The sequence below is a fragment of the Primulina huaijiensis genome, chromosome 15 (genome assembly GCF_012295235.1).
Source record: "Primulina huaijiensis isolate GDHJ02 chromosome 15, ASM1229523v2, whole genome shotgun sequence".
Taxonomy (NCBI): Eukaryota; Viridiplantae; Streptophyta; class Magnoliopsida; order Lamiales; family Gesneriaceae; genus Primulina; species Primulina huaijiensis.
The window spans coordinates 13,242,864-13,256,905 of NC_133320.1; positions in this window are offsets into that span (position 1 = coordinate 13,242,864).

The following is a 14,042-nucleotide window of genomic DNA, read 5'->3' on the forward strand; positions in this document are numbered from 1 at the left end:
GGTACGTGATCATGTTTTGTATATGAATAACCGTCTTGTAGTGCCAGAGGTTTCAGGGTTGAAACAACAGATACTGTCAGAAGCGCACTGTAGTCTGTTTAATATTCATCCTGGTGGCAGGAAGATGTACAATGATCTGAAGACACAGTTCTGGTGGAAACAAATGAAGTCAGACATTGCAAAGTTTGTGTCGAAATGCTTAAATTGCCAACAGGTGAAGGCCGAGAGAAAGAAGCCCGGAGGGTTACTTCAAAGTTTAGCTATTCCTGAATTGAAATGGGATCACATTTCCATGGATTTCATTACAAAGTTACCATGATCATCTCGGGGTTGTGATGCGATTTGGGTTGTGATAGACAGATTGACCAAATCAACATGCTTCATTCCTTACAAGATGACATACCGACATGATCAGATGGCAGATATATAGGTCAGAGAGGTTGTCAGATTACATGGTGTGCCGAAGACGATCGTATCAGATCGTGATCCGCGATTCACTTTACATTTTTGGCACAGTCTACAGCAGGCTCTAGGTACGACTTTACACTTGAGTACTGCTTACCATCCCCAGACAGACGGACAGTCAGAGCGGACTATCAAGACTTTAGAAGATATTCTGAGAGCTGTAGTACTAGATTTTGGTACTAGTTGGTAGGATTCACTAGCTCTTTGTGAATTCTCGTACAACAACAGCTACCAGACTAGCATCGAGATGGCACCGTTCGAAGCTTTATACGGAAAGAAGTGCAGATCTCCGTTGTACTGGGATGACATCTCCGAGGTACCAGAACTTGGGCCTGATATGATTCGTGAGATGACTGAGAAAGTAAAGATAATTCAGAAGCGAATGAAGACGGCACAAGATAGACAGCCGAAGTACGCGAACATTAGACGTAGACCGTTAGTGTTTGAGCAGGGAGACAGAGTAATCTTGAAGATTTCTCCTTTCAGAGGCGTTGTCAGATTTGGCAAACGTGGGAAATTGTCTCCTCGATACGTCGGTCCGTACGAGATTCATGAAAAGATTGGCGATCATGCGTATAGACTTGCTCTTCCTCCTTCTTTATCAGGGATACATGACGTCTTCCATGTATCGATGTTGCGTAGATATATGCCAAATAGTTCTCATGTCATTCAGCCTGAAGAAGCCGAGCTAGATCAGACTTTGGGTTACGTTGAGCAGCCAATTCAGATTGTTGATCGAAAAGAAAAACAGCTCAGAACGAAGAATATTCCGTTGGTGAAAGTCCAGTGGAGTCGTCATGGCACTGAAGAAGCCACTTGGGAGACAAAATCAGAGATGAGACAGAGATATCCCGAGTTATTTTGATGATGTGAGTTCCTGTTGAGATTTTTGTCATTGCTTCTTTTACTTGCTTTGATTAATTGCCTGCGAGTTCGAGGACGAACTTATATCTAAGAGGGGGAGAAATGTAATGCCCGAGATTTGATTACTGTGGTCAGATGGTACTGAATTGATAGAATGCATTTTGAAAATGTCATTTCAGATTTGTTGTGACAAGCTTCGACATCGAGACCTCGACATTTCTAAAGACTACGACGAGAAAGGTATAATTCATGTTGATTCGGGAAGATATAACTCAAATTAGATCTTATTTGAGTTTCCCAAAATCACATACTAGATTGTTACCTTTTTATATGTTGATGCTTTGTTTATAGATTTATATTCAAGCATTTAAGATAGGAGAGTCATTGGCAGACTTGCCAAGCTAGACGTTCGGGGATATCGACGCATAGGAGCATAATTGACTCCGAATGTAGACATTCGATACAGACATGACCGAAGTCAAGGTATAAGACGTACCGTCACCTTGATTGGGAGGGTAGGTGGCAGACTGTGACGTCTTATTCACACCGGGATCCCTAGAGTTAGAGTCGAGTCGAGTCCAGATATGATTTCGATTTCATTTGCATGCTGATATTGATTTGGTTGCATAGATTATGGAACCTAGTGCCATTGATTCTATTCATGAGAGTATGCTTCATGATTTATATTGTGTATATGCGTGTGTACCATGTTTTATACTGGGATTTGTTCTCACCGGAGTATCCGGCTGTGGTTGTGTCTGTATGTGTGCACGATCACAGGTGGGACAGGATCAGGGTGGAGACAAAGATGAGAGATCGAGATAGCGTGGAGATTACGGGCATAGAAGAAGATTTCTAGTGGTTTCTTATTAGACATGTACTACAATGTGGTTTGTAGTTGGTATTGAACACTAGTTGGTATGAATGTACTGAAATTAGACATGGATTATGTTTGTCGAAATGAAATGGAGATATTACTTGTGTAAGTTTATTTACATTTGTTTTAATATTAAAAAGAAAAATTTTGACCCACATTTTCTAACAAAGATCCAATTAATCCCAAAAAGAATTGAGTTAGAGCCCGGGTCCCCACATCGACTGAAGCTATTTCAATACTCCTTTGATAGCTATCGTAGTACAATCATTCACAAAGTGACAATACATCGTATCAACTAGTGCTAACATCCAGCACTACACCTCTACAGATATTGTCCAGTATCTGGATAGTTCGCTCCGACTATCCATCGATATATAGACGATAGGTAAAAGAGGTTATTGAATATTCTGCCAAAAGTACAAAATCCACCGAAAATCATGGTATAATATAAGCAACTTTGGCATTCAGTGTATTGTCTTCTCTTTTCTGACATAATTCTCAGTCTTCTAGTCATGTCTGTACGTATTCCTGTACAACAGAACGTATGCAAATTCGAGCAATCTGTCAATCACAATCACATTATAGCACAATTTGGGAAACGATTTCAGTAGTTTGGTCACAAAGTTCATGGACATGTACTCCCATTTCTATTTCAGAAATCAATAATCTATATAACCAATCTCCTGGTTTCTATCTTTCTGTCTTCATCTGTCGGCAAGCTAGATATTTCAGTCCCAACTCTGCCATATCTAATCTCATCTGTTTCTATCAAAACATTTTCTGCTATCAGGATGTACACTGAATCAATTATTGCGCATTTCTGACAATGTCTGTCATTTCAAAGTCGACATATTTGGCACAAATAATCAGTTATTAACATACAATACAGTATTACTTACCTGAATTCTGATCGACACTCTATTCTGACTATCGATATCGACTTCTGCTGTATAAATCTGAAATATTCGGCACAAGGAGACTATTCTGTCACATACCTGTTACTCTGATCGATGCTCTGATTCGGTTTGAACTGTATATAATTTCAACAATATACAACAATCTGTTCAACACGGATTTAGAATAACAGCAATATCGGATCAGACTCAAAACATTAGTCATCAATACTGATTTAATAACTCATAAACCGCAATTTCTGGCAATACTGTTGATCTGACTAGCCGATCATATTTCCAATGCTGTTTAGATCGACTGCTATATCATCTTTGAATGTACTGTTCCCCCCAAATAATATAATCTGTCTCAAATACTGTTTTAGAACAATAACAATTCTCAAGCAATTTCAAAACAGTAATCGAATATAATAGTCTGCTAAACTCATGTAACTATGAATTTCTGACATTTCCGACGTTCTGACATTTCTGACATCGATGTCGTCTCAGCTACTGATCACGACCTCAACCGTACTAAATCACTAAGTATACCAGATTCGGATATTACCTACCACGAATACAATCTATCTCAATCAAGATTCATATCTGAACAATTTCTGTATATCATATCTCAGTTCTCAAATATTCAATACAAAATATTCAATTCAATCATATGCTGCGAATATATCGAGATATCATAGATACAACGAGCATAAGATCATCAGAATATTTCTGAACATAGGATCCATCAACCCATGATCAGAACTGAAGTATCTCACAAAGAAGCATTCAATCATATATGACTCTCAGGCAGTAAATCGTCTAACTGATATTTCAATTCTTTCCACTCAATCAGTGTCATTGGGTACGGAATTATAAAATAAAACCAGTACCTGGTATTAAATCAAGGCTGAAATCATTCTTCCTGATATAAGGAAAATCTCTAATCTCATATGGGAAGATTTTAGCAATTTTCCTGCTACTGACAAATCAGTCCATGAGACGCTCAGTTTCAGTAATCAACTAAATACATAAGGAATCTCTCCATTCCTTTCGATAATAATCGAATCATAGATAATACGGATGTCAAAGGAATTCAAAATCGAGAATCCTTACCGTACATTGTTCCTTCTTCGGCCATTTCAGGTCCGAATCTTACCATCTCCTGGTAAAAATCTACAATAGTTCTGTACTTTTCTAACATATCAATAGCAATAATGCGGTCAGAATCAGACAACACAAGTACAACACAATCTAACTCAATTTCATTCTCATCTTACTGCAGTATACAAAAGGTCACAGAATCTCACTGATATCAAATCCTCTCCTAAAACGGAAAGAGATCAATACTACAGTAAATACAGACCCAACAGATAAAGCATGTATCGAAGCAATTCATACAAAATCATGTATAAGATGTATTAATATCTCTTAATACATACGCAAGATACTCATAAAAGAACAATTACCTGTCACTATATCATCAAGTGCCTCCTGGGTCTGTTCCTCGGTCACTACAACCAGATGATTTTGCTCCCTGAAATCTTCGGGAACCTCTCTGTGGACAAACTCTAACAAAATGTCCCTGCTGTCTGCAGATACGGCAACTACCAGTCACTCCCTGGCATTGCTATGTGGGATGTCTCCCTCCACAGGTTCTGCAATAAACTCCAGTATAACTCGGGCTAGAACCACTGGAGCTAGATGCACCACTCGATCCGCTCCCTAACTTCTTAAATTGTTTCTTTCGAGCTTTCAGCAAATCTCGCTTCCCACTCGTACTCCCACTATCAATTCTGAGGGGGGATTGCTGTCTCTGTGGTCGGATCACATCCAACCTACCTCGTTGTCGAATCAGACTCACCTCAACTCTCTTTGCTTTATTCAAAACATCAGCAAAATGATGGGGTCGCTCTACCTTCATCAAGGCAAATATCTCAAGATTCAATCCGTTGATGAACTGATCCACTACACCTTCATCATTCCCAGCAATAAGAGGAGCAAAACGCAATAAGGTAGAGAATTTAGCAACATATTCTTCAATGTTCAGTTGACCATGTTTCAAATTCTCAAACTCTACTCTTTTGTCATCTCTATACGATCCTGGGAAAAATCTTCAATAGAATTCAGCTTTAAAAACTTTCCACGTGATCACTGTACCCCGCTGTGCTAATACTCTTTTGGTGGTAATCCACCAACTTCTTGCAATTTCTTGTAATTGATTGGGCACTAGTTTAATTCTCCGTTCATCTGGATAATCAAGTGAATCAAACAGTATCTCTTTATCATCTAACCAATTCTCACAATCCTCAGATGTCTCAGTACCCTTCAAAATCGGCGGTTGAACTGACGGAAACTGTTTCAACTGTAGTTCCATCAGAGTTTCTGACTCATCTATCTGATCAACCGAAGTACTATCCCTGACTGGGATTCTTCGAGGAGTTATATCTGATTCACACAAAAGTTAGTAACCAAATACAACAAACCTGTTTCAGTCCTTCTCTGATCATCTTACTGCTGATCAGAATCGGTTCTGATTCATACTCAATAATACACGTTATAAAATCAATTCAGATAAATCAAGTAACATGTATCATTCTAGCATATCCAATGTAATTCAACTTTATAATAAATCACATGCTAGCGATCAAAAGCAAGAAAGAAAACTCAATCAATTCCGCTCATTCTCATCTAGTTCAGTCTAAGGAACCTACAGTTCTAGAACCTACTGCTCTAAACCTAATGCTCTGATACCACCTGTTGTGAGGACCCGTACGCTAATCATATTCTTAATCGTTATTAGGATCAATATACTAAACAAGTAATTAGGGTCATAAATTTTTTTTTTCTAAAGTATATGAGTGCGCAACGATGAAATAAATCTTATTTCATATACAAAATCAATATTCAGATCTAAAGTACAAATCTAGTACAATAAGTATTCAAACTAACACTAAGGTTCAACTACTACAAATCCAGAGCTGAAACCTATCTACATCGAAGTCCGAAATCACCACGCTAAACTCGTCTTCTCTCATCTTCTTAATGACCCTGATCCTGTCCCACCTGTTGTCATGCACACATACAAACAAGACAACAGCCGGATAACTCCGGTGAGAATTACATTTCCAGTATAAACCAAGTATACATGCAGTCATATAAACAATATAAAAGCATGCATCAGATATACATACATGTATCTCAATCAAAACATGAATCAATACTCTAAACAAGTACCAAAATCAGGAACATAATTCAATATCAAATAAGGAATCACACTCTGTGACTCTCAGACTCAAACTCGACTCATTTCTAATCTAGGGATCCCGATCTGAATAAGAACGCAACAATCTCCCACCTACTTTCCCGATCGTGGTGGCGGTACGTTCTTATTTACGGACTTTGGTCCTCTCTATATCGATTATCTACAATAGAAGTCGCTCTTCTTCTAAGCACATCGATATGACCAAACGTCCGGTGTCTTGGCTGTTCTGCCAAAGACTAGGTATATCTACCTCAACTCTAACTCTGACAATGTGCAATGGGCCATTAACAACTCTGTCCTAATCTGGCCCTTCTGTCAGTGACTCTCACTCAATAGCTATCTACTACTCTATGCTTTTCTATAAATCAATACACAAAGCATATTCATTCAAACGATATAAATGTATGAAAAGCGATAACATACAAGTATGTGATTTAGGGAAACTCAAGTCCAATCTGACTTAAGTCGATCTCCCGATTCACATTGATTTATACCTTTATCTTCTCGATCTGACGAAGACGAGGTCTCGCACTCCAATCTGTCCATACCCAATGTGGCAATGACAATATCAATATGCACAATATCAATGTATAACTCAACTTACGACCTGTTCTGATCAATACTCAAATCACAATATAATCTGTCAATGTCACGATACAACGATACAATCTCAATCAATACCGAATCTAATCAATATCAATTTACGGATGTTTCGACGGCATAACAATAGAGTCTCGATAACTCCGTCAATATCAACATCACAGATATAATACCAGAACTCCTAATCAATATCGGTACAACTCATAATCAATAACAATACAACCCTGATATCGAATCTTTATCAAATCAATTCCGAAAATCATAACAATTACATAAACAATCTGTTCTTCGATCTGACTTCCAATAGACGATGTCTACTATATCAGAAACACCATATATGATTCATATTTGATTCTGAAAATATCATAATTTCAAATCATCTCAAAACGTAGTAAAACTTACGTTCAGTTGTAGCCTGCGTCGATAAGAACACGGTACTGAAGTCGGATTCAAAATCTAATGGGCGGATCTTTCACAAACTTCAAATTCCTAAACTAAAAGGCGTAAGGATTTTGCGGAGCTTCTCGATTCCTCTTTTTGAAATTCTGAAGAATGCATTTCGACAGCGAGTGTATGGTAGTTGTAACATATAGTAAAATGTCGATCCCACGAGGAGTGTAAACAAACCAATCTTGTTATTGTAACATATAGTAAAATGTGTTTTTGAGTGCAAGTGTCGATCCCACGAGGAGTGTAAATAAAATATATATCAATGCTCGTAATTAAAATAGTCAAGACTTTATCTAGAAAATTCAATAACTAGATTGGTTTGTTTAAAACAATTCAATTTTGAATAAATAATCAATCGATTTACCGAATGGAGAAATATCGATGATAGAAAATATCTAGAGGAATGATTTCACTATGTTTCTACGATAATTCTTCGTGGTTGGATTTAACTTCATGAGTTCCGGTTATTTAATGGCTAAGAACACTTATGTATTTTATTCCCCCTTTCCCAGGTGACGAATAAATTGTATCAATCAAACTTCGATTCAATTATTCCTAATAAAAATCTAAGTTTGATAGATAAATGCAAACAATGTTATTACCTAAGCCTCGCAAAAGTTATACGCCTACCGAACGATATAATTATTCAACGATGTGTCTCCGATGATCTATAATCCTACTTCCTCTCCTGAGTTGTAGCATTAATCAGACAACACGCACTTTATGACCAGTAAATTGCAGTTAAATAAATGTAGAGAACACAATTAAACAAAACGGAATTCAATTATCAAAATATCCAAGTCAAATCATCGTATAAACAAAGCTACGTCAACCTCTAGGATGGAAATTTAGTTCATCACAAAATCCAAGCGAAAACAAGACATATTCCTAGTTCTAGACATCGCTACACAATGAAAGAAAGAAACGAAGGAAAAGATAACAAATCCGAAGTGTCGTCTCTGTCCCTAGATCCGTCAATCTTCGTATTTTTTATTGTTCTTCGCACTCTGAATCTTTGTCTCGTGTATGCGCTCCGTTTCTCGTGTCTTTTCCTTCCCAAGATGGTGTTTTCTTGGGTGATTTCTGTCCACGGAGGCTTCACACTCTTTTTGACCTAAGATGCGCGATTTATAGTTTTTCTGGACGCTCGGCGCGCGCGGTGGCTGGAGAACTGGTGTGGTGGCGCACTTCATTTTGGTCGCTGGTTCGATACTGTGAGCGCGCGGATGCGCGTGAAGTAGTACGGTGGCGCGCGCCTCTCAGGTTTTCTGCTGCTTCCGTGCGCGCGGTCGCGCAAGTTGTGGTGCTGCCGCACGCGCCTCTCGGGACTTCATGTTCTTCTGTGCGCGTGTGGTCGCGCATGATGTCGCGCGGGCTACTGGTTCTCGCATATGCTCCTTTGCGCGCGGTCGCGCGTGAAGTGGCGCGGTCGCGCGCACACCTCTGTCCGTGGGTGTGCTCTCGGCTGCGCACTACTCTGTTTCTTAGTCCACTTGGTTTCGTGTCCACCATTTTCTCCATTCCTGAAATGACAACAAAAACAAACCAAAAACGCATAATTCTGTTCGAAACAAGCATAATTCAAAATTGATTCTAACATAAATTAAGTGCAAATCTTGCACTTATCAAACCCCCCAAACTTGAACTTTTGCTAGTCCCGAGCAAAATAGAATAAAAGCTAATAAAGAAGGAAAATTTACGCAAACTACTACAGTCATGGATATGCGAAAAGTGATATTGGCCTCCGACTTATCTAATTTCATATAATTCACGATTTCTCAAGAGTCACGTGCGTGTGTGATATGTCAATGTTCATTTACACAATCGAATGCTCAAATAGAGTTGTACTACCCATTTGCCTTACAGAATCAAGAAATCCTCCAATCAGTTCAACTCACACTTCATTAAAATATAAATTCACATTCACAGATCACATAGGACTTTATCGGTGATTATTTGGGTCGAAAAATAGTCAATACAAGTATGCCAAAGATGAAATCACACAATGAGATGCTTGCAAGCAAGTGATTAAAGTTCATACTCGTTAACCGTATTTCTCAGTTATCCATAGGCTTGACTTGGACAACTTTTCTCCACTAGTATATTGAATAAATTTGAAAAGGTTAACAGGTCTTGTAGGCTTCTAACGTTAGGCCACCGCTCACGGCTACAATAAAGTTATGGAGATCAAAATTTGAGAGAAATATTTGAACTTTCTGGATTTCACTCACTTTCATTCTCTTTTCAATCGCCATCCACTTATTGTTTTCTTCTCATTCATATCCTTCATTTCCCAAATGTTTTCTTTTTCACAACTTTTGATTCGTTCTTTTCATTTTTTTTCTCCCTCTTTTCTTTGCCAACTCCTTTATACACATTTAATTTTATCTTTTTTTTTTCATGGAGAATTTGAATCATTACAACACCAATGAACTTATTTCTCTCAAAATTAGGTAGGACTATAAGTGTATAAGCTTCAGTAGGTAGTTGTTGTGGGATGTAGAATAGATACAAGTGGGGGCTAATTGTATGTCATTGACATACACCACTTGATTTTTTTTTGTAGGCTCAAAATGGGATACTAGGGATATTTCATGTTCATTTGGTAGGCTCGAAGGCTCAACGATTTCAAAGATCGCCTAAATCATTCCTATGTCACATATTATCCGTATTTCGCCTCGAAAAGTGCTTAAACAAGTTCTAGATTACCGTCAATCCATTAGTCAACTCATACAAACCAGTCACATGCAATTTTAAAGTAAAATGATATATGAAATAGGTGCACGAAGAAAAATTAAGCATCTCAATTAACTTGAAGCTCAAAGGGCTACAATTGACAGTAAACAAAGAACACAGGCCCAAGGATATTGTGAAATTTTTTCCTAGGTCATTTCTATGATTGCAAAATTGTCAATCAATGTCGTGCAAGAATTACCAAGAATCAGATCTCCGTCGTCTATTTAGCATCACAGGCATGCAACTTGTTTCTAAGCAACGATAGTATCAACAAACACGATAGTGCAGAATAATTGTGACTCCTAAGTTATCATGAACACCCATATATATACTTCAGGATCGCAATTCACTTTTCATCATCGGCCACACATTTTACTTATCCATGACTGTTCTTAACAAAACTATAATGCAAAAAGTAAATAAAAACTAAAAAAAAAGAATTTAACTACTGAGCAATAAAAATAACAGAGAAATTCTGTGGGGACCTGGGCTCTAACTCGATTATCTTGGGATTAATTGGATCGTTACTAGAAATTGTGGGTCAAAATTTTTTTTTTTGCTTTTAACATTTATGCAAATGTATATAAACAAGCACAAGACATCATATAAAAATACTTTCATCTTATTTAACTCCAAATAACATTCACATGTTCAACTACAATTAACATACTAGTGTTTAGAAATTCAGTACATGTATAGTATGAAACAACTAGTGATCTTCTACGCCCGTAATCTCCACGCTATCTCGATCTCTCATCCTCTGCGTGACCCTGATCCTGCCCCACCTGTTGTTATGCACACATACAGACACAACAACAGCCGGATACTCCGGTGAGAACAAATCCCAGTATAAAACATGTATACATGCATGTCATGCAATTAAATACAATGTAATAAAATATAAATCAATGTTTATGACACATTAGTGAATACAGATATAACTCTGCGACTCTTATTCTTTGACTCGACTCATATCTAAGTCTAGGGATCCCGGTGTGAATAAGACGTCACAGTCTGCCACCTACCCTCCCAATCGGGGTGACGGTACGTCTTATTCCTAGACTTCGGTCATGTCTGTATCGAATGTCTACAATCGGAGTCAATTCTGCTCCTATGCGTCGATACCACCGAACGTATAGCTTGGCAAGTCTGCCAATGACTCTCCTATCTTAAATGCTTGAATATAAATCTATAAACAAAGCATCAACATATAAAAAGGTAACAATATAGTATGTGATTTTGGGAAACTCAAATCAGATCTAATTCGAGTTATATCTTCCCGAATCAACATGAATTATACCTTTCTCGTCGTAGTCTTTTGAAATGTCGAGGTCTCGATGTCGAAGCTTGTCACAACAAATCTGAAATGACATTTTCAAAATGCATTCTATCAATCTCTAACCCTACTCAATACATATACGTATCAATATTCATTCCCGGTACATTTTGACGGCATAACGGCATAATCTCGCGATACCGATCAACTCAAACATCAATACTCGATAACAATAACTCATAATTCTCATCATAACACAATCTACCATGCTGAAATCTACATAATTTCATACACATATATGCTGGAAAATCGTAATAATCGCATACGGTATCATTACTTCGATCCGGTTTCAAATATACTATCACTGATATCATAATAACACATAATAGTAATCAAAATCTGATTTCCTCAATCATCTCCACTTCAAAACATGCTGAAATGTAATAATACTTACATCCTTCGATAGCTTGAAGCAAGAGGAGTACGGAACCGAAGTCGGATCGAAATTCGGGTGGTTAGATCTTGCCTACCTAAATTCCAAAGAGATAAAGAAGCTTGAGAATAGCTATGGAGTTCTCTCGGTGCTTTGCTACTGAATCTCTGAAGAAATGAAGACAATTGATATATATATCTTGCATGCCATATCATACGTGTCTTCCTCTAAATTTTCGTGCATTACAATCGGCGCTCGGGCGGTACAAAGTTACCGCTCGGGCGCGGCATGTTCTGCCCGAGTGTTCATATCCACTGGCGCTCAGGCGGTCACAAACTACCGCCCGGGCGCCACATCTTCTGCCCGAACAAATTTCTATTGAGCACTGGCGCTCGGGCGGTCGTCTCCTACCGCTCGGGCGCCAACTTTTCTGTCCGAGGCTTCTTGCCATTGCATTTCTTCACTTTTCCTTTCCTTCCTCATGCCTCCATTACCAATAATAGTTCAAAAGAGTGATATCAAATTTCAGGCCTCACAATTCTCCCCCTCTAAGAGATGAGTTCGTCCTCGAACTCGCAGGCAATCAATCAAAGCAAGTAAAGGAGTAATATAATCAAAACTGAATAAGTACTCACATCAGCGAAATAACTCGGGATATCTCTGTCTCATCTCTGATTCTGTCTCCCAAGTGGATTCTTCAGTGCCATGACGACTCCATTGGACTTTCACCAGTGGAATAGTCTTCGTTCTGAGCTGTTTCTCTTTCCGATCAAGAATCTGAATCGGTTGCTCAACGTAACTCAAAGTCTGATCTAATTCGGCTTCTTCAGGCTGAATGACATGAAAACTATCTGGCATATATCTACGCAACATCGATACATGGAAGACGTCATGTATCCCAGATAGAGAAGGCGGAATGGCGAGTCGATAGGCACGATCTCCTATCTTCTCGAGAATCTCGTATGGACCGATGTATCGCGGAGACAATTTCCCACGTTTGCCAAATCTGACAACGCCTCTGAAAGGAGAAATCTTCAAGAATACTCTGTCTCCCTGTTCAAATACTAACGGTCGACGTCTGATGTTCGCGTACTTTGCCTGTCTATCCTGCGCTGTCTTCATTCTCTTCTGAATGATCTTCACCTTCTCTGTTATTTCACGGATCATATCTGGCCCTAAGTCTGGTACCTCGGAGATGTCATCCCAGTACAACGGAGATCTGCACTTCTTTCCGTATAATGCCTCAAACGGTGCCATCTCGATGCTAGTCTGGTAGCTGTTGTTGTACGAGAATTCACAAAGAGCTAGTGAATCTTGCCAACTAGTACCAAAATCTAGTACTACAGCTCTCAGCATATCTTCTAAAGTCTGGATAGTCCGCTCTGACTGTCCGTCTGTCTGGGGATGGTAAGCAGTACTCAAGTGTAATGTCGTACCTAAAGCCTGCTGCAAACTGTGCCAGAAATGTGAAGTGAATCGTGGATCACGATCTGATACGATCGACTTCGGCACACCATGTAATCTGACTACTTCTCGAACATATATCTCGGCCATCTGATCATATCTGTATGTCATCTTGTACGGAATGAAGCATGCGGATTTGGTCAATCTATCTATCACAACCCAAATCGCATCGCAGCCTCGGGATGATCGTGGTAACTTCGTGACGAAATCCATGGAAATGTGATCCCATTTCCATTCAGGAATAGCTAAACTCTGAAGTAACCCTCCGGGCTTCTTTCTCTCGGCCTTCACCTGTTGGCAATTCAAGCACTTAGACACAAACTCTGCAATATCTGTCTTCATCTGTTTCCACCAGAACTGTGTCTTCAGATCATTGTACATCATCCTGCCACCAGGATGAATACTGAACCGACTACAGTGCGCTTCTGACAGTATCTGTTGTTTCAACCTTGAAACCTCTGGCACTACAAGACGGTTATTCACATACAAAGCCTGATCACGTACCTGGTACTCAGAAATATGTCCTGATCTGACCATATCAATCGACTTCTGAACACTCTGATCGGTTCTTTGTGCTTCTTTGATTCTCAAAATCAAATCTGGCTCACACTGAATAGTGGCAAGTCGCAACGGTCTACTATCTGTATCAAATGCTAATCTAGAAAAGCAACAACCTTCTATCATATTTGAAACACCTATCGTCGACAAGGATAAGGAACATA